Below are 22418 nucleotides of genomic sequence, written 5' to 3'. Positions count from 1 at the left end.
TGATTTCAATTAAACCTGCTTAGGACGAATTTTTCTTTGTTTACCTTGTATCATAATTTAATGAAATTATCATGGAAATAGGCAAACATTCGCATTGGCGCTTTTGTCTGCACAAAGAAAATTTTTCTATGGATGTGTAGAGAAATTCAGAATATTTAAGGAGAAGAAGCTGTAGGTCTATCATGAACTTAACATTCTAAGGTCACCGACAATGAATGTTTGATGTCATTGTCTTGTCTCAGACAACATAAGGCGAATGTGTCCTGGCATCGCATTAAATGGCCTTATTGTCTGTTTCAAGAGGCAAATAAAAAATTCGGCAAAATCAAAAAAGCCAATAAAAAATGGTGAATGTGCTTTCTGGGAAATCTAAAAAAAATGTAAAATTGATTGTTAAAATCCTAGATATAATACATGAGTAGAGGGAGAAATGCCAGGGCCTCCATAATGTCCCTACATTCATGGGTATAAAAGATAGACAAAGACATAGCTGAAATGAGCAGTTTATTAAATTTCAATTGTATTCCTAAATTTGGACAAAAATAATGAAAAATTTTTAAGAAATAAAAAAATATAATAAAAAAAAAGAAAATATTTCAGAGGTGGTTATCTCCACCTAATGCTGGCGGCATTTGTGAGGTACTATGCTATGAAAAAAGTTCTCCCCAAAGAGGTGTCGCTCTGCGGCACGCGGCTATGAAAAGGAGGTCCCTTATCATTGAGCTTAAACTTGAATCGGACATCACTCATTGATATGTAAGAAGTTTGAACCTGTTCCTTAATGGAATGTCCGTGGGCAAATTTGCAATAAAAAAAGTAAAAACGTAATAAGTTTGACCGGGCCAAATCTTGGATAATATGGGAGCTATATCAGATTATACCCTGATTTGGACCGTACTCCGCACATTTGTTGGAAATCGTGGCAGAACACTTCATGCTAAATTTTAGCGAAGTCGAATAAAAATTGCGGTTTTTAAAGGTTCAAGATGTCTAATCGGGAGCTGTATCCAAATCTGAACCGATATGCAATCCCCAACGACCAACATTCAGTAGTTTTTATACCCACCACCCAAGGATGGGGGTATACTCATTTTGTCAATCCGTTTGTAACACATCGAAATATCCAATGTCTAGATATGTCCGTTCGTCTGTCTGTTGAAATCACGCTAGAGTCTTTGTAAACTTTGAAACTTTGAACTGATTCTGTTTTTGTCCATAAGCATGTTAAGCTCGAAGATTAGCTATATCGGACTATATCTTGATATAGCCCCCATATAGACCGATCCGCCGATTTAGGGTCTTAGGCCCATAAAAGCCACATTTATTATCCGATTTTTTTGAAATTTGGGAGATGGAGTTGTGGTAGGCCCCTCGACGTCCTTCGTCAATTTGGCTCAGATCGGTCCAGATTTGGATAAAGCTGACATATAGACCGATCCTACGTTTCAGGGTCTTAGGCCCATAAAAGCCATATTTATTATCCGATTTTGCTGAAATTTGGGACAGTGAGTTGTCTTAGACCCATCGACATCTTCCTTCAATTTGGCCGTGATCGGTTCATATTTGGATATAGCTGCCATATAAACCGATCCTCCGATTTAGGGTCTTAGGCTCATAAAAGCCATATTTATTATCCGATGTTGCTGAAATTTGGGACAGTAAGTTATGTTAAGCCCCTTTACAGACTTCTGCCATATAGCACAGATCGGTCCAGATTTGGATATAGCTGACATATAGACTGATCCTACGTTTCAGGGTCTTAGGCCAATAAAAGCCATATTTATTATCCGATGTTGCTGAAATTTGGGATAGTGAGTTGTCCTTCTTCAATTTGGCCGAGATCGGCCCAGATTTGAATATAGCTGCCATATATACCGATATCTCGATTTAAGATTTTGGGCCCATAAAAGGGGCATTTATTGTCCGATTTTGCCGAAATTTGAGACAATGATATATCCCAGATTGGGATATAGCTGTCATGTAGACCAATATCAGGTGGAATTTAGACTTCCTTTAGACTGGGGGTTATATCTGTTTATAAACCCATTCGGATTATACTTGACATGATTATCGGAAGTCATAACTCAAGTCTTTGTTCCAAATTTCAGCCAAATCGGATGAAAATTGAGGCTTCTAGGGGCTCAAAAATTGAAATCTGGGGATCGGCTTATATGGGGGCTATATCTGTTTTAAAACCGATTCGGACCATACTTGGCATGGATGTTTGAAATCGTAACTCAAGTCTTTGTGCAAAATTTCAGCCAAATCGGACAAAAATTAAGCTTCTAGGGGCTCAAGAATTAAAATCTGGAGATTGCTTTATATGGGGGCTGAACCAAATCTTAACCGATATGACTCATTTGCAATCCCCAACGACCTACATCAGTAAGAAGTATCTGGGCAAATGTTCAAGCGGCTAGCTTTACAGTAGTTGGAAGTCATAACAGAGCTATATGTGCAAAATTTCAGCCAAATTGGACAAAATTTGGGGCTTGTAAGGGTCCACAAACTCAAATCGGAAGATCGGTTTATATGGGAGCTATATCAGGTTATAGGCCGATTCGGACCGTACTTAGCACATTTGTTATTCGTCATAACCGAACACCACATGCAAAATTTCATCCAAATTGCACAAAAATTACGTCTTGCAAGGACTCAAGAAGTCAAATCGGGAGATTGGTTTATATGAGAGCTATATCCGATTATAGACCGATTCGAACCATACTTGGCATAGTTGTTGGTAGTCATAACAGAACATCACATGCAAAATTTCAGCCAAGTCGGACAAAAAATGTGGCTTAAAGGGGCTCAAGAAATCAAATCGGGAGATCGGTTTATATCGGAGCTATATCTAAATCTGAACCGATATGGCCCATTTGCAATCCCCAATGATCTACATTGATATTAAGTATCGGTGCAAAATTTCAAGCGGCAGTTTTATGTGTTCGACCGGTATCGTGACTTCGAAAGACGGACGGTCGGACGGACAGGGTTAGATCGACTCAGAACGTCGAGACAAGAATATATATACTTTATGGGTTCTTAGACGCATATTTCAAGGTGTTACAAACGAAATGACTAGATAAGTGTATCCCCATTCTATGATGGTGGGTATAAAGAAGGGTAAAAAAGATAAAATGACACTACTAGGATTTTTGGAAAATTTTTTAAATGGTGGTGTTCCTCCCATAATTGCAGCCCAAATTTGTGGTGTTATCATTCATTTAAGACTTTTCTACCGGGAGATGTGGTTAAGCAGTTCACGTTCGGACTCGGCAATAGAGGACCACTGATCAGATTTTAAACGGACTTTATTTATTGATATGAGAGAATTTTTTTCCTATTCATATAGGATTAGGAGACACTTCTCTCTATTCCTATAACAATATGAAACTCTTCTCTTAGCATTGTCTCCCCGTAACAGCAAAAAAACTAAAAGCTTAAAGGCGCTAACAAGAAACGCAAAGAGCTTCAACTTAGTGTTTTTTTTTTTCGTTAGGCACTAGGCTGTACTATTTCGGATTTTTGGTAACCTAAAAAGCACCAAAACTAGTGCGAAAAGCACTAGGTTGGCATCCCTGCTTATTGGCAACACTTAACCAAATTCCTTAAGCTGAAAATTGCTGTAATTCTACTTCCAGCATTTAATTTTCTTTAAAAATTGCCTTCTCCTTCCTTCATCAAACATCCCCAGTATCACTGATTCAATGATATTTAGTATTGATCATTAAATTTAAATAAAAATCTTCAGCATCTTCTACACCTACAGCTTTAAGGCAAACAAACGATTATTGTATTCTCTAATATCAAATATCCTTGCCTCATACGATTTGCTGCATCATTTCCAAGAACATTTAAATGGTGCCTGCCATTGACATTGAATCGAACATTTGAACAGAAGACGAAAGCACAGCAAATCAAAAAGGTGGACGTGTGTGTGTGTGTGTTGTAATGAAATATTAAAAGGCAATTTTAGTCTTATGTTCTGACATGCATACACCCTTAGGAAAACACACACACTCACTCCAACACTCACGTGAAGTTCTATGGTGCTTTCGAAGCAATGCAAAGAGGAAATCCATTGTTGCTGCCAACAGAGCGAAAGAAAGAAAGGCAGAGAAGGGGGGAGAGTCTACAATTCATAAATTGATTGCCTCAATCACAGCAAAGTGAAACCAAATTCTATGAATAACAAAGGCAATAGAGGAAAATTACAAACACGAAGTGCTGCCGCTGCTGCTGCTTAGGGATATGCACAGTATCGCATATCCCATATAATTACCATTTATATGATACCACAAAGAAAGGAAGAAGAAGTGGAAGACATAATAAATCTTTCAACCTTTAGTTAAGATGAACTACCATAGCTGTATTTTATATTATCATCAATTGCCACTTGTGGTTTGGGGATTTTAAAAATTATTACCCACTTAATTACTCCTCTCATAGACTCGGAGCAGACTCTGATGGACCATAATTTATTCCATTATCTTTTGTCTCCCTACATAATGCCCAAGTACTGTGCTGTGTTTGTTTTCTGTTTTTTGAAGGACGATATCTAATACTAAGTCCCCTCCTCTCCTGCTTCCTTCCCCACTCACTAGCCTACTTGTTAGAAGTAATAAATAATTTCGTTTGATTGTTTACTTTAATTATTTGTTCGACAATTACGCAAAGCCTACGTCTCCTTAAGGCCATTAATAAAAGTAATGTGCAGCCACATATTAAGACTGTGTGTATTCGTTTGCAGTGTGTGTGTGTGTGTGTGTGGCACACCAACTGTGAAATATGGAAATTCCATTTTTAAATCTACATAACAATGTAAAGCTGCGTACAGCCAGCGGGATTAAGACAATTGGGGTGGATTGAATATGTATATCTTAATGTAAATCGATCAGAATCAACTCAATGTGTTTTGAATGCGTGGCGATTTGAATGGATGAACTAAATCAAAAATCGCAACATTTTGCTATACGATGAAAAAAATCAACCCGCCCTAATATTCAAATTCCCATTCGGTTTGTAGCATATCAAGATATCAATTCTTGATCATCGTGAAATGCTAAGACTATTTAGCCATGTCCGCCTGTCTGTTATTTTCGTATAGTCCTTAACAATTCGATCCACCATGGATCGAATTTGTCGAGTTCTATAAACTGTTATGCTGTTGAAGCTTTATCAGGTTATAGTCCGATTCGGACCATAAATAAATTGAATGCTGAACATTGTAGAAGTCATTGTGTTTTGTGCATTTCGGACCATTCTGAAAATAATTGCGCCTTGAAGCGGCTCAAAAAGCAAAATCGGGAAATCGGTTTATATGGAAGCTGTATCAAGCTATAGATCGATGCAGATCATATTAGACAAGTATGTTGAAGGTCATGAGAGAAGCCGTTGGACAAAATTTCAGCCAAATCGGGTGAGAATTGCGCCCTCTAAAGGCTAAAGAAGTCAAGACCCAAGATCGGTTTATATGGCAACTATATCGGGCTGAGTACCGATTTGCACCATACTTAGCATAGTTATTGGAAAACATAACAAAACACCTCATGCAAAATTTCAGTCAAATCGGATGAGAATTGCGCCCTCTAGCGGCTCAAGAAGTCAAGATTCAGGATCAGTTTATATGGCAGCTATACCAGATTATGAACCGATTTGAATCGTACTTAGCACAGTTGTTGGAAGTGACACCAAAACACCACGTGCAAAATCACAGCCAAATCGGATAAGAATTGCGCCCTCTAAAAGCTGAAGATGTCAAGATTCCAGATCAGTTTATATGGCAGCTATATCAGGTTATGTACCGATTTAAGCCATACTTAGAACAGTTGCTGGAAGTGATACCAAAACACCACGTGCAGTCAAATCGAACGAGTATTGCGCCCTCTAGAGGCTCAAGAAGTCAATACCCAAGATCGGTTTATATGGCAGCTATATCACAACATAGACCGATTTGAACCACACTTACCACAGCTGTTGGAAATGATACCAAAACACCTCGTGCAAAATTTCAGTCATATCGGACAAGAGTTGCGCCAACTAGAGGCTCAAGAAGTCAAAACCTGGATAGGTTTATATGACAGCTATATCAGGTTATGGACCGATTTTAACCATACTTAGAACAGTTGTTGGAAGTGATACCAAACCAAAGTTTAATGGCATATTTGTAAGGCTCATAAAGTCTATGTTTCTTTCCAGACGAACCTACACAATATGTGAACATTTTGAGAAAATCGGTTCTGCCGTTCTTGAGTCTATACAGAACAAACAAACAAACCGACTCCAATATAGTCGTGATTGGCTTATATGCCCATTTTTTGGGATTTTGAGGTGACCCCCTTTACTTCTACCTGATTTTGCATGCCACATCCGTAATCTATTCCCGAATACCTTTCATTTGAGCCCTATATTGATATGAATATTAAATTTGTCTGCTTGGAGGAGTTTGGGGTTAGGGAAGGTTGAAAAGAGGGTTCAGATACTAATCCGTCCCATGCCACTATGGACATACACCTAAGCCAGTAATCGGCTTGTTGTGTGCTCTAAAAACTATAAAGTAACCTCTAAAAAGAATGTAAGGGAATTCCGTGCTACTTACAAAATCCCTAATTGTTTTCAATGCCACTCCCCTAAGTTGGTTCATGTCTGATATTGTGTCTCCATCTAAGTACCGGTATCTGTTGGACGCGAAATCCGGGCAATGACAAAGGAAATGCTACAACGTCTCATCATCTTCCCCGCATGCCCTACACATGCTATCACTTGCCGCACCGATTTTACATAAGTGAGCTCGTAGTCCTATGTGTCCCGTTATGATACCAATAGCTATACTGACCTCCTTCTTGCTTCCTTTCAGTAATAGTCTCGTCTTCTCACGATCTGGATCCCCCCATAGGATTTTCGCCGTCCTACCGACCGTTTCGTATTCGCCGCCCACTCCCTTAACACGGACTGCGTCGACCCGAAAGGCTTCGGATTAACCAAGTTTAACCCAAACGATGCGGATTTCCCCATCCTCAGAGAAGGCGTTAATCTCCTTCTTACACTGCAAGACTGTTCGTGACCTTACCGTCCTGGTTGTTATTGCCCTTATGGCAATTTTAGTGTCAGTAAAGACGTTCACACTCAATGTCCTCGCGTTGGCACCACACCACTTCACGCATTCCGTTATCGACCGGATCTCCGCCTGCAGGACCGTGTTATGGTCAGGCAGTCTAAAACAGATCTCAGTCCCTGGATTCTCAATGTAGACCCCCAGTCTCACTCTGTCCTCTAGCTTTGATCCATCCGTGTAACATGATCTTCCAGATGGCAATACTAGAGTTCCGTCAACCCAAGACTGTGCCGACTTCAAGGTTCATCTCAGGTATCCGATCGGAAACCTCTCCACTTCCTTCCAGGTTTCCTATCGTCGCCTCCATTATACCGCGATGGTATGAGCTGCTCCCACCCTCAATCCATTCTCCCATCGCCTTAAGTCTCATAGCCGCAGTGGCTGCCTCATACTTAATCTGTATGTCAATGGGTCGGATATCTGGAATAGTCTCCAGTGCCCTATTGGGTGTGGTCCTCATCACTCCGCCTATGCCAAGACAACATGTTCTCTGAACCTGTTCTATGGTCCTTATGTTGCACTTTTTCTCCGTTTTTTAAGTAAGTATTGGTCTAATCACGCTCTTGTAGAGCCAGTCGACTATCCTAGGATTCAGGCCCCTTTTCGAGCCTACAACCCGTCTACATAGTGCCCAACATCTTTGAGCCTTCTCAGTACGCTCCTGAATGTGACACTTCCAATTCAGTTTCCTGTCCAAGATCACATCTAAGTGTTTGACCTTGTCAGATATCGAAATCGTCTTTTTGAGGAAACGTGAACAGGTCTCCATCGTCTGCGTAGCAGACAGGTTCAAATCGCTCCTCAGTCAGCATCCGTAATAGGTCATTTATGGTGGTCACCCATAGGGGTGGCGATAAAATGCCCCCCTATGGCGTGCTCTGTGCCACTTTCTCCCTTATATTTATGTCATTGGACACACAATTTATCCACCTGTTCCTTAGCATATGGTTTATCCAGTCTCTAATGCATACCGCCAGTGTGTACGTTTTGGCATCGAACGATTCTTCTATTTTATGCACAACCTCGTGAAGGGCAGTCTCCACCGACCTTCCCTTGACACAGGCATGCTGTTTGTATTTGAACAGTTCGCTCATGGTGTCCACAATATGTACCATGGTTTTGAGTAGAAAGGACGTAAGGCTTATGGGTCTGTAGGCTTTTAGTGTCGCATAACTTGCCTTGCCGGGCTTAGGTATAAACACCAACCTTGCCTCCTGCCAGGCTTTGGGATTATAAGAAAGTCCTTGGCACGCTGTAAAAATGTTGGCCAGTTTTGGGGTTACACCGACTTTCTGGGCACTTGGACCCATTTTTTATACCATATTTGCATTCTACTCTTCAATACCTTTCATTTGATATCCATATTGTCCTTATTGGTCCACTTTTGATTTTGGGTGGTGTTTTTGGGGTAACGGCGAAGGTTCCACTCTCTTGCAATATCAACAAATTATAAAGCTTAAAGTGAAATTTTTATGCCAAGTTCGTACTCTACTCTTAAATAGCTTTCATTTGGTACCCATATTGTCCCAGTCGGTAAACATGTCCCTTCGGGTGGGTTTTGAGATCGGGCGCCCCCCTGGTTAGTTGATCCCAAAAATTTCGTGTTTTTGAGGTACCATGACATAGAAAATTTCGCTTAAATCGGTTCACGCATATCTAAGACGTGTCGTTTTTGAAAATTGGGATAAGGGGGAGGGTCCGCTCCCCCTTCGGATATAATAAATTGTAGTACCCAATTTTCACCGATGGCTTAAACTCTCCCATCTGAGAAAATTTCATGAAAATAGGTTCAGCCGTTTATGAGCCTATACGGAACGGACAAACAAACAAAGCGCAAAATAATAGAAGAAGTTAATTGTAATGCAGGTTCTCGGTCGAGATCCCGTGTTAGCATAGATAAATTTGTAGTCGCCATGGTTCAATCCAATAACTATAGACTGGGTCGTCTATAGCAACTGAATTAAGGCAATATGCATTTAGCGCTTGCTGATTTCCTGCATCAGAGCGTGTGTAATCGTCTCGCTCCGGTGGAGGTTTATATGGATGACCTCAATCATTGGTCCCACAGTAAACGGGCTTCTTGGGAGACGTTGATGCTCTTGTCGTCGCCTCCCTGTTCGCTAAGCTGCATTGTCACTGCCTGATTCTTCAAGATGAAGATCTTTGCCTATCGTAAACTTTCCAATCGTGAAGAAGCCTGGGAAACGTAGAACGCCTTTGCTTTAGTCTAAGCCAAACTTGTCATTTAGACTTGGTCAAGACCCTTAACAGGGAAAGTCCCTTCCTCCTTCTCCTTTGCTATAAGGCTAAGGTAAGAAGACACAAGGATAGATCATCCTTGTGTCAAAACGAATCCTCAATGGAATTCTGCAGCTTTGTGGAAGATACATCTGAGGTCTCTAGCTTACGAAGGAATGACTCAGAGAGTGATTATTTACCGATGGTTATGCTTATCTTGTGATTTTAAAAGACTCCCTCTCTCTCTCTCTCTCCCTATACTTATCTTTCTTCCATTCTCTTCGTTTACACTCCACCCTAATACCCACATTTGAGCTTAAAATACCATATGCAATTTGAATTCCTTCTGTTGTTCCGTCTGTCCGTCAGAAGCCAAAGGAAGATGAGAAAAAACCTTCTCAAGGAGAACAAGTACTCATGGCTAAATATTGCCACATACTGCTTATTATATGCATATATATACATTTGAATAAACACACATTCATATACTTAGGTATGGTAAGTAAATAAGCACACAAAACATATGAATTTTTATGTAAATATCTGAAGGAATTACAAAACAAAAATGTATTCATATAAGGCTTTTTTCATAATTTTCTCTTTTTTTGGTGGTTTTTTTTCCACACCTCTAATCCACAATGTGTCCGTGAAAATGTTAGCTGAATGAATGGATTTGTGTGTGTGTGTGTGTGTTTCACACACCAACAACACACTAGTGCATTGTTCAAGGAGTTCACACAAAGACGACACTCTGTGAATGTTTTCCCATGTAGACATCCGAGAGATTAAGACTTTTTCTTTATTTCCAACAGATAACAACAACAACGGCCACATACGCCGAAGAAGCTACAGAACTGGTAGGAAGTGTCAGGAAGGAAGGAAAGAAAGTGCTGACGTTATGAAGAGGATGAGCGATATAGCAAGGCAGTAGGGGAGGGGGGTGGTAGGGCAGCACCAAAGTCTATAAATAAAATTCCAAAGCAAACGCATTCACTCATGTAAAGAAAGAAAACCATTTGAAATATGTCATGGCAATGTGAAGGGAGATGGGATAGGTTTTTGAGCAAAAGGTGTTCCAATCACCATCTTCATCTCGGAGACAACAAGAATTTATGAAGCTGCTGTACTTAGGTGAGACTTCAACAGCCATTGGGGAGTATAGCAATGTGACATCTGGTGACTTTTATTTGTGACTTGAATTGCAACAAAACTCAAGTTCAAGGAAAATTTTCTGCCCAAATCTGTCATTCAGATAATATCTTGGCACACTGAAATGACAGAGATCAGCGCCAAAGTTAAGAATAACAATTTTACTGGAATTTGTATTCTATTTTAAGAAAAATTTACAAAAATGTTTTGCTTATGGTTGGCCTATAAGAATAAAATGTTCATATAAATGATTCTTCTTTTGAATTAGAATGATGAACCCCATCCAGCTCATAAAGGCCAAGGTCTTCATCAAAGGATGGGGCAGCATATTCACGACAAAAAGCATAGTGAAAACCTTAACCAAGTAAATCCATGGTTTGTTTGCGGATAAAAGGAAGATCTTCGACAGGAGAAGAAGGAGAAAGGAACTCTCCTTGTGATGGGCCTTGACCAAGTCTTATGGCTAAGACTAAAGGCATGGCCTTCTTCGTGTCCCACTATGCCTTTTTCAAGATTGGGAAGAATAGCATAGGCCAAAATCCTTATATTGAGACATCATGCAATGCAGTTGCATTTCACTGAAACTTTCTCTAAAGACAGAGAAAGTTTCACTAAAATTTTGTCTTTAGAGAAAATTTCACGGAAATATTGTCTTTGGAGAAAATTTCACTAAAATATTGTCTTAGGAGAAATTTTCACTGAAATTTTGTCTTTAGAGAAAATTTCACTGAAATTTTGTCTTTAGAGAAAAGAAAATTTCACTGAAATTTTGTCTTTAGAGAAAAGAAAATTTCACTGAAATATTTTCTTTAGAGAAAATTTCACTGAAATTTTTTCTTTAGAGAAAATTTCACTGAAATTTTGTCTTTAGAGAAAATTTCACTGAAATTTTGTCTTTAGAGAAAATTTCACTGAAATTTTGTCTTTAGAGAAAATTTCACTGAAATTTTGTCGTTAGAGAAAATTTCACTGAAATTTTGTCTTTAGAGAAAATTTCACTAAAATTTTGTCTTCAGAGAAAATTTCACTAAAATTTTGTCTTTAGAGAAAATTTCACTGAAATTTTGTCTTTAGAGAAAATTTCACTGAAATTTTGTCTTTAGAGAAAATTTCACTGAAATTTTGTCTTTAGAGAAAATTTCACTGAAATTTTGTCTTTAGAGAAAATTTCACAGAAATTTGGTCTTAAGAGAAACTTTCACTGCAGTTTGTCCTTAAAAAAAAATTCGGTGAAATTTTACGAAAAAATTAGCTTTGGTAAAATTTCACTGAAATTTTGTTTTTTTTGTGAAAAATTTTACTGAAATTTTGTGTTTGACCGAAAATTTATCTTTCTCTAACGATAAAAATTCACAGAAGGTTTATCTTTAAAGAAAAATTCACTGAAATTTTGTCTAAAGAAGAAATTTCTCTGAAATTTCGTTGCAAAATTTCACTAAAATTTGGTCCTAGGCGGAAATTTCAATGAAATTTTGTCTTTAAAGATAATCTCACTGAAATTTTATCTTAAGAGAAAATTCACTGAAATTTCGCTTTTCGAGAAAAATTCCACTAGAATTTTATATTAAAATAGCATTTCACTATAATTTGGTCTCTAAAGAAAATTCTACCAAAATTTTGTATTAGAGAAAATATCTCTAACATTTTTCTTAGGGAGAATACGCCGAAATTTTCTCCTCAGAGAAAATTTCACTGTAATTTCGACTTAAGAAAAATTTTTTTCCTAAACTTTGTATTTATTGAAAATTTCAGTGGAATTTCATCTTGAAAGAAAATTTTATTAAAATTTCGTGTTGGGGGAAAAATTTCACTTAAATTTCGTCTTAAGGGGAAATTTCACTAAAATTTTGTCTTTAAAGAAAATTTTACAGAAATTTCGTCTTTTGAGAAAATTTCACTGAAATTTTGTCTTTTGAGGAAATTTTATTGAAATTTTGTGTTTAGAGGAAATTTTATTGACATTTTGTCTTTAGAGAAAATATCGCTGAAATTCTGTCCTTAGAGATAATTTTACCAAAATTTCGTCTTTAGATAAGATTTGACTGAAATTTTGTCGTAGAAAAAATTTCACTAAAATTTCGTCTTAAGAGAAAATTTCACTGAAATTTTGACTTTACAGAAAATGTCACTGAAATTTTGACTTTAGAGAAAATATCACTGAAATTTTGACTTTAGATAAGATTTCACAGAAATTTTGCCTTTAATGAAAACTTTACAGAATTATTCGCTTAAATGAAATTTGCCACTGAAATTTGTTTTTAGAGAAAATTTTACCCGATTTGACTTCCTGAGCCCCTGGATGGCGTAATTTTTGTCCGATTTGGCTAAAATTTTGCATGTGGTGTTCTATTATGACTTACACCAACTGTGCTAAGTACAGTCCGAATCGGTCTATAACCTGATATAGCTCCAATATAAAACGATCTCCCGATTTGACTTCTTGAGCCCCTGGAAGCTGCAAATTTTGTCCGATATGGCTGAATTTTGCATGTGATGTTCTTTTACGACTTCCAACAACTGCGCCATTTACGGCCAAATTCTTTCTATGACCTGTTATAGCTACCATGTAAATCGGTCTGTTGATCATCCTTTTCAGTTCCTAGTTTGGTATCTAGAATAAAATCATGCCCTACAACAAAATTTATTTTGTATAAATTTCTAGCAGAATCCAAGATGGTGAGTGCCCAAGATTCGGCCCGGCCGAACTTAGCACACTTTTACTTGTTCTTTTGTTTTTCCACGATTTATTTGTTCTACTCAAATAATTTTAATGTAATCTATAAACTAAGCACGAAAAGTTCTAATTTCCCTATAAAGAGAAGATACCACATTTGGGAGTCGTAAATAAAAAAAAAAAAAAAATTTCGCTTATATGCTCACATAAACTTAAAAATAATCTCCTTTATGCATGAGCCATACTAAAGGGCGGGGGGTGGAGAGAGGACTATTTTCCTTGAGTCCATTGCAATACACGCGCGGCATAAACATTATTTAGACAAAACATTATAAGGCATTCATTTTATTTGAGCGATTATATGGTTGGCAGTAACATGAAACCGCAATAAAAACCAATCATTTTATAATAAATTTCAGTTTGTTTTTCCAAACACACACAGGTCCAAGTGACTGTCTGTCTGTGTATCTCCAATCAGAGGTGGGTGGGGTGAGCACGGTGTGCTAATATTGATTATATTTGTTTGTGTGATGCATCACAACGCCTGTGCGATACCCTGGACATATCCATTTTCAGTTTCACAATTTTATTACTTTTTATGGCCAATGATATATATATTGTCCATGAACTTCCTCAACAATTTATGTCAATGTAACGGGAAGAGGTGGGAAATTGGCCAGGACATACATTGCGGGGCTCTTCTTTAGTTTTATAGCTGTGGGTGCTGTTGTAAGAGGGATAAGGAGGTGTTTTTTGTTTTTACTTACTTTTTATTGCTGGACAGGTAATAGAAATTCAATAATCCCAACATTTATTGGCGTGTTTAATGGCTCGGCAGACAAAGTAAACGATGTTGATAGACTATGCTATGGTCTGATCTGGTACGACTTAAATAACACCACAGTAGCACTGGACACAGTAGCACTGAGAATAAATGAGTTTGTTTTGTTTTATTTCCCTTCGTTATTATGGTTGTGTGCGTCTTTTTTGTTATTATTGCTTCAAAAAAAATTTTGTATATCACTAAAAAGGTACTGGAAGTCTATTTCCTTTGACGTTTTTTGACAAACAAAAAGGGTTAACCGGAAACTTTTTCCCAGGAAGTTTCGGTTTTTTGTTAGTGGTCTTTAAATGTCCTCAAAGTTTCGATTTCTTAGACCTTTCCGGTGATATTTTATTTTTCACATAATGCTTTTCTTAATAAAATATAATTTCTATAACTTTTGAAACCATGCTTTTGAATTAATTCTTAATTTTAGTCTTTGTTTGGCAAGAATTTCCTTTTATTTCCGTCAATGCCTAAAAGTAGGCAACATTTTTTTTTTGGTATGATAACAACTCAGAAATACCATTTTATTTTTGACACTCACACACAAACACACTCAAAAAGTTACGCTTTAATTAATGTTCATTTTTGCATTTGTCCCTTTTAACCCATTTTCTTGGCCATCGTATCCTTTGGCTACCATAAATTCTTTATGGCCAGATAATCATGCTACTCAAACCACAAGCACCACACAAAGAGACATCATTTCACTGTTCTCACTTTTTGATAAATTCTTTATTGAAATAGAGTGCAGCAGCTGTTGCCATTTATCTTCTTTATGGATGAGTAAATTTCATATTCCGACACAATAGAAGGACAATTTGGTATTTTCTGTTGTATTTTTGGGCGCTGAGTAATTGTTATAATTTTTTTTGTAGGTCAAAATGTTGTCTGTGCGAAAATCAGTTGCTCTTCATTTAAATGAAATTTACAGAATTTTTAATTACTCAGTAATTATCATATTTTAATGGTATTTTATGGAATTATAGCGCCTAAGCCTAAAAGTAGACATCAATAAATTTTAATATATTTAACTGAAAAATGTATGCAACTCATATATGTATGCAACCGGACTTTTTTTTCGTAAAAACTTTAAACTATTTCATGAATTTTTTATATTAAAATTCGCATTTAATTGAAATTCTAAATCTATTGCCATTTAATTGAATTTCATCTCCTGTAAATAGGCTACATATTATTTCAATCATTTCAATTCCACACAATATGCTGCTGTTTTTGTTTTCAAATACTCTCAATGGCAATCCTTTACGTTTGTTTATACTATTTACACTAAATTCCGATTTTTATGTGGATGTATATCCTATATGGATGCACGTGTGAATGAATAAATTGCTTAATTTATTCAAGTATATGTATCTATGGTTTATATGAGGGTATCTATGGTTTAACTGGAATTCATTTTGATGATAGTGAATAGCTTTCCAAGTATTCTTGCATGCATGGTGAGTTTTTCTATTTTTTTTTTTCATTCATTCAATAAAACGAAAATGATATCAAGTACAGCAGCTGCCTTAGAAATAGTTAATAATGGAACATTTATATGAAGACCCCCTAAAGTATACTACAAAAATTTTTTTTCAGGATTACCGAATGAAAAAAATGTATGAGTTCACAAATTAATATATTAAGCTATTATAAGACTAGTATATAGGCGATATCGTTGTAACAAGGAATACAACAACAAGTAGGTTAGGTTAGGTTTAATGGGTTGCCCACCAAAGGTGAGTTCACTCGGAGGCCAGTTTGGCCCATTATAGTACCCTAGAGCGAGAAAGGGAAGAAAAATAAGATGTAAGACCTCGTACTAGAGGTTATACACGAATATAAGAAAAGACAGGAGGAATGCAGAACCCGAGCGGGGGGGTTAAGAAATGCCCGTCCCCACGAAAGCATGGATGTATCTACGCCTGAGCTTATAGCATCCCCCAGTCGGAACCATCCTGTTCCTTCTACAAACCTCAGTAGACATACCAGAGGTACGTTCGCAAAGATCACTCAGATCACAGAAGAAACGGCATCCTCGTCGAGGCAACTCCTACAGAAGTCATTGTGCGGTATCCCCATGCGAGCCGAGCCATTGGCCCATTGTGGTACCCTACAGAGAGGAAGGTAAGAGAATGAAGATGTGAAACCTCGGCCTAGAGGTTATAGGTTATACACGAATAAAAGAAAAACAGGAGGAGTGGAGAATCCGAGCGCAGGGTGAAGAAACATCCATCCCCACGCAAGCACGGATGTACCAAAGCCGGAGCTTGTGGCACCCCCCGTCGGAACCATCCTGTTCCCTCAACAAACCTTAGGAGACATATCAGAGGTACGTACGCAAGTTCAACCAGATCATAGAGGAAACTGTTGCCCAGAAAGGAGAGCCTATGTCTCTGCAGACCCGGACAAGAACACAGCAAGCGTTCCTTAGTCTCCTCCTCATCCACATCGACATACCAGAGTTACATGGGGCCTATGGCACAGTGTCCGGTTATGACCCCTGTCAAGGTTCTCATCGACCTCTTATCGAACGTCAGCAACTCCCTCGTCCTCCTCTGGTCGATGAGTGGCCATAGCGCCTTTGCAGTCCGGCAGTCATCAACCGAGTTCAAGCTCGACGAATGGCACGTAGCCAAGACCGATGACTGGTCCGCCCGGCGCAGACGAACCCCTTCTGGCGCATTTGTCCGCCCTCTCATTTACTGGAATCCCCTCATGCCCAAGATACCAAATCAGCGTCACATCGACCGGAGCTTATCCAGGGACTCCAAACAGTCCGCCACGCATCTCCACCTTAACATTTTCGACCCCAAGGCCTTCAGCGCCGCCATACTGTATTGTCTTATAAATAAGACAGAATTTCTCTTGCGGCCACGGCAAAGACACAGACTTCTGCCTGAAAGACCGTGCAAACGTCCGGCAATCTCAGAGGTATACTGATATTGAGTGCATCAGACTAGACTCCTAATCCAGTCCCTGACTCCATTTTGGAGCTATCTGTGTAGATCGAGGTCTCATGCTCCTCAAGTACACCATTCGCCCTCCATTCGTCCCTCCCGGGAAATAGAATAGCGAATGCCCTCACTCCAGTCGGCACTGGTGGCAGGTAGTCGGAGATCCTCCTCGGTCTACCCTCCGAACTGTGGCCGCAACTATCCTCCTTCAGCGTGCCGAGCAATCTCAGCCTACGCGCGACCCTGGCAGTTCCAAATATAGGCCCCAATGGGCTGCATATGCAGCATGGCCACCATACCAGTGCCCTAATAGGCCAGTACTGGTCTCACGATCGCCGTATCCATCCAATAAACCATCTTAGGAGTTACCCGCCACTTCCTACCCAACATCCTCCTGCAGGAATTAAAAGCGCACAGTGCTTTTCTTTCGGACAAAATTGTGGCTTCCAGGGGTTTAACAAGTCAAATCGGGAGATCGGTTTATATGGGAGCTTTATCAGGTCATAGACTGATTTGGACCGTACATAACACAGTTGTTGGAAGTCATAAAAAACACTATCTGCAAGATTTTAGCCAAATCGGACAACAATTGCGGCTTTCAGGGGCCCAAGAAGTCAGATCGAGAGATCGGTTTCTATGAGAGCTATATCAAGTTATAGACCTATTTGGACCGTACTTGGCATAGTTATTGGAAGTCATAAAAGAACAGAATATCGAGACAATACTGTGATCTAAGACCCCATGTACAATACTTTATGGGGTCTTAGTTCACTATCTCGAGGTGTTACAAACGAAATGACTAGACTTGTATTTTCCCATCCTATGGTGGTGATATAAAAATTCCTTTTCTTTTCCGATTCAAATCGACCTGATGAAAGCACTCCTTGTTCCGATCATATAATAGCGCAGTGCCAAACCATTGCCCACTCTATGGAAAATGCCGCGAAATCCGTACTTGGATACCGGAAGCCTTCCCCAAGTAACCCATGGTACGACCTAGAGTGTCGAGATGCTACTGAAGAATGCCAAGAATGCGGCATATAGAGCAACCCTGCAATCAGTAACAACGCGCCAGATGAAGGAAAGGTATCGGGAGAAAAGGAGAGAGGAGAAACGTCTATTCCGCAGAAAGAAAACGAAAATGGAAAGACGTGAGCGTGTGCAAATTGAGATGTACAGGAGTCAGAATGAAGTCCGGAAATGCTACCAAAGAATTAAACTTCAAACCGATGGGTTTGGTGCAGGCACATCCTCCTGCAGAGACAAAGAAAAAAATCTGCTACCTGACACAGATAGGATGCTGAAGATATGGAAAAAACATTTTACCCAACTGCTAGTAGCCAACGTTGGCGGGGAAGAGGATACCGCAGAAACAATCCGTGATGATGATAAAGAATGTTAACCTGCTTGTCAGAATGAGGTCCAAGTAGCAGTGACCCGACTAAAGAACAACAAGGCAGCAGGAGCCGACGGGTTACCCTCTGAACTATTTAAGACCGTAGGCGACACGCTGATAAGGCGTATGCATCAGCTTATCTGTGCAATCTGGCTAGAAGAACGCATACCCGATGATTGAAATCTCAGCATACTATGTCCCGTACACAAGAAAGATGACAAGACGGAATGTGCCAACTACAGAGGAATAAGTCTCCTCCCCATCGCATACAAGATACTCTCGAGCGTACTGTTTGAAAGATTAAAACCTAAAGTCAATGAGATAATTGGGCCCTATCAATGCGGCTTTAGAACTGGTAAATCCACCCTAGACCAGATATTCACACTGCGCCAAATCCTGGAAAAGACCAGAGAAGGAAGGAAGAAGGATGCAAATGTGAATAGATGTGGCACACTAATCACAAGAGAACACATGCTTCTCACTTATGACGACGACATCGACATCATAGGTCGGTCACCGGAAGTAGTAACTGCAGCCTTTGAAAGAATCGAAAGAGAGTCAGTGAAAATGGGTCTGGCAGTAAATGGAGTTAAAACGAAATGGATGGTTTCAACTCCCAAAAAGGCTTGCACAACCCAGCAGGTAAAGAAAATGGAGAAAGTTGGGAACCACAACTTTGAGATAGTCAATAGCTTTATCTACCTCGGCATCGCCATAACCGAAACGAATGACACCAGTTTTGAGATAAAGCAAAGAATAATACTGGCAAACAGATGCTACTTAGGACTAAGTAGGCAGTTTAGAAACAAGGCCACCTCTGGACAGACTAAGATTACACTATACAAGACGCTGATACTACCCGTGTTGTTATATAGTTCTGAGGCATGGGTACTTGTGAAAGCAGATGAGGAGTATTTGAGTGCTTGGAGTATTTGAGAGAAAGATTCTTCGTAAAATATATGGACCAGTTTGCGTTAATGGCCGGCTGCATTGGTTAGGTCATGTTGTCAGAAAGGATGAAGAAACACAAGAAAAGAAGTGTTTTGAAGGCAAACACGGTGGTACACGCATACCGGGAAGACCAAAAGCCCGATGGAAAGATCAAGTGGTGGGAGACACCTCGAAGCTTGGTGTCATAGAGAAGAGCGCAGAAGATCAAGGCGCTTGGAACGCAATTCTACGTTCGGCTGGTGGAACAAATATTCTGTCATAGCCAATTAAAGAAAAAGTTTCAAACAGAATCGCGAAGTTATAATACCCACTGCATCCATTGATGGGGGCATAAAAACTTTGCCATAACCTTCCCAAGCTTTGCTTACATTTTGAAATTAATTTCATTTACATATTTTAAATTTCTCCTCAGACTTCTTCAAACATCTAACCACAAACACTTGCAATCTTGTTAAGCTTACCACACCAATGGCCACATGCATTTGGTGTAGGAATTAAATTGGCAAACTTTATTAAAATGCTGCAACCTCCAACAAGTACCAAAGTTTTGTGGCAGTTTCTGAACCGCATACCATACACAGCCAAACATTACCATATCAGATCAAAGACCACCAATTGAAACCACATAAGGAAATGAGGCAAAGGAATTTTAATTGCATAGCAAATTATAACCATAAAGCACATAGGCAACAAGTGTATTGCAAATCTGCAGTTAACACATTGCATAGAGGTGGTAAAAATGTTTAACTTCGTTAAGCGGTTATAACATTAATTATAGAAAAATATTGCAATTAATTGCATTAACTCACGCTAATAGATTTATTTGCAAGCCAGCACCCCAAAGTATGCTTTAAATTCCTAGTTTGTTGGTATTAAATATATATGCTATATTTTCTTAATTTCTGTTTCTCCTTAACTTATGCTACACTTTTTTATTTAATATTTGTGCTACTCTTAAATGTTTGCAGTCGACAAAACACCTTTTTGCTGCTACTTTGTAGTAGTCTCGGGAGCAAGGACGTCAATAATTCTAATTTCATGTATCCATATTACATTTTACCTTTTATGCTAAAGCCAGGTGCTGAAACTACCTAATATGTTATTGCGATAATACATTATAGTCATAAGTTTTCTTTACTATGTTTCTAATTCTACTTCAATGTTTAAAAAAAGACTCAATAAATATAAACTTCAAACTTGCTGCTACTTTAGTTTTTGTTGTTTGCCAACAACTGGAGACTTGTCAAGATTTACCAAACTTTCTTGTGTGCCCAGAGACAACAAACAGCAGGGGTCGAGAGTCCCTTAATCCCACTAAAAAGTAGCCTGCACTGAGGGCAAAGACATTATGCAGTTTAGGGATTACTTTCAATGACTTTCGAAAAGAATAACTTGATTTGTAATACCCACCAACAAAAGACGGGAGGTATTCTAATCTAGTCATTCCGTTTGTAGGAGGCCACCGTAGAGCAGAGATTAGCTTGTCCGCCTGGGTTCGAATACTGGCGAGAACAACAGAACAAATTTTCAGCGTTTTTTCTCCTCCTAATGCTGGCAACATTTGTTAGGTACTTTGCCATGTAAAAACTTCAGACTCGGCTATAAAAAGGAGGCCCCTTATCATTGAGCTTAAACTTGAATCGGACTGCACTCATTGGTTTTGGTATAACTCATCCGCAATTTTTGTCCGAGTTGTCTGAAATTTTGCACGTGGTGTTCCGTTATGACTTCCAACAACTTTGCCTACTGGCCCAAATCGGTCCATAACGTGATATAGCTCCCATTAAACCGATCTCCCGATTTACTACTTGAGCCCTTTCATGCCGCAATTTTTATCCGATTTGGCTGAAATTTTGTATGCGATGTTCCGTTATGACTTCCAATAACTGTGCCAAGTACATTCCAAATCGATGAGTAACCTGATATAGCTCCCATATAAACCGATCTCCCGATTTGACTTCTTGAGCCCTTCCAAGCCGCAATTTTTGGCCGATTTCGCAAAAACTTTGCATATAGTGATCTGTTATGACTTCCAACAAATGTGTCAAGTACGGTCCAAATCTGTCTAAAACCTGATATAGCTTCCATATAAACCGATCTCCCGATTTGACTTCTTGAACCTTACAAGCCGCAATTTTTTGTCTGATTTGGCTGAAATTTTACATGTGGTGTTCCGGTATGCCTTCCAACAACTGCGCTAAGTATGGTCCAAATCGGTCTATTACCTGATATAGCTCCCATATAAACCGATATCCTTATTTGAATTCTTGAGCCCTTACATGCAGCAATTTTTGTCCGATTTCGCTGAAATTTTGCATGTGATGTTCCGTTATGACTTCCAACTATGCGAAGGACGATCCCAATCGGTCTATAATCGGATAAAAATATCGGCTTGTATGGGCTCAAGAAGTCAAATCGGGAGATCGGTTTATATGGCAGCTATACCAGGTTATGGACCGACTTGAACCATACTTAGCACAGTTGTTGAAAGAAGTACAAAAACACCACGTGCAAAATTACAGTCAAATCGGACGAGAATTGCGCCCTCTAGCGGTTCAAAAAGTCTAGATCCAACATCGGTTTATATGGCAGCTATACCAGGTTATAGACCGATTTGAACCATACTTAGCACAGTTGTTGGAAGTGCTACCAAAACACCATGTGCAAAATTACACCCAAATCGGATGAGAATTTCGCCCTCTAGAGGCTCAAGAAGTCAAGACCAAAGATCGGCTTATATGGCCGCTATATCAGGTTATGAACCGATTTGAACCATACTTAGCACAGTTGTTGGAAGTGCTACCAAAACACCATGCGCAAAATTACAGCCAAATCGGATGAGAATTGCGCCCTCTAGCGGCTCAAGAAGTTAAGACCCAAGATGGGCTTATATGGCAGCTATACCTGGTTAGGGACCGATTTGAACCATACTTAACACAGTTGAAAATCATACCAAGGCACCACGTGCAAATTTTCAGTCAAATCGGACGATAATTGCGCCCTCCAGAGGCTCAAGAAGTCAAGACCCAAGATCGGTGTACATGGCAGATATATCAAAACCTGGACAGATTTGACCCATTTACAATCTCAACCGACCTACACTAATAAAA

General features: G+C 39.1%; 1 protein-coding gene across 2 annotated transcripts in view; it reads right to left on the bottom strand.

The window, feature by feature from the left end:
• Positions 1-22418, bottom strand: part of LOC106082119 (octopamine receptor beta-1R) — a 353347-nt gene that overhangs the window by 309936 nt on the left and 20993 nt on the right. For both annotated transcript variants that reach the window (XM_059362044.1, XM_059362048.1), the window contains exon 2: positions 13943-14999. The gene's annotated coding sequence lies outside the window, so the exon portion shown is untranslated. The remainder of the gene's footprint in view (positions 1-13942; positions 15000-22418) is intronic.

Source organism: Stomoxys calcitrans, chromosome 2 (genome assembly GCF_963082655.1).
Source record: "Stomoxys calcitrans chromosome 2, idStoCalc2.1, whole genome shotgun sequence".
NCBI classification, from domain to species: domain Eukaryota; kingdom Metazoa; phylum Arthropoda; class Insecta; order Diptera; family Muscidae; genus Stomoxys; species Stomoxys calcitrans.
The sequence above is the reverse complement of the archived record's forward strand: the minus strand, read 5'-3'. Positions and strand labels throughout refer to the sequence as shown.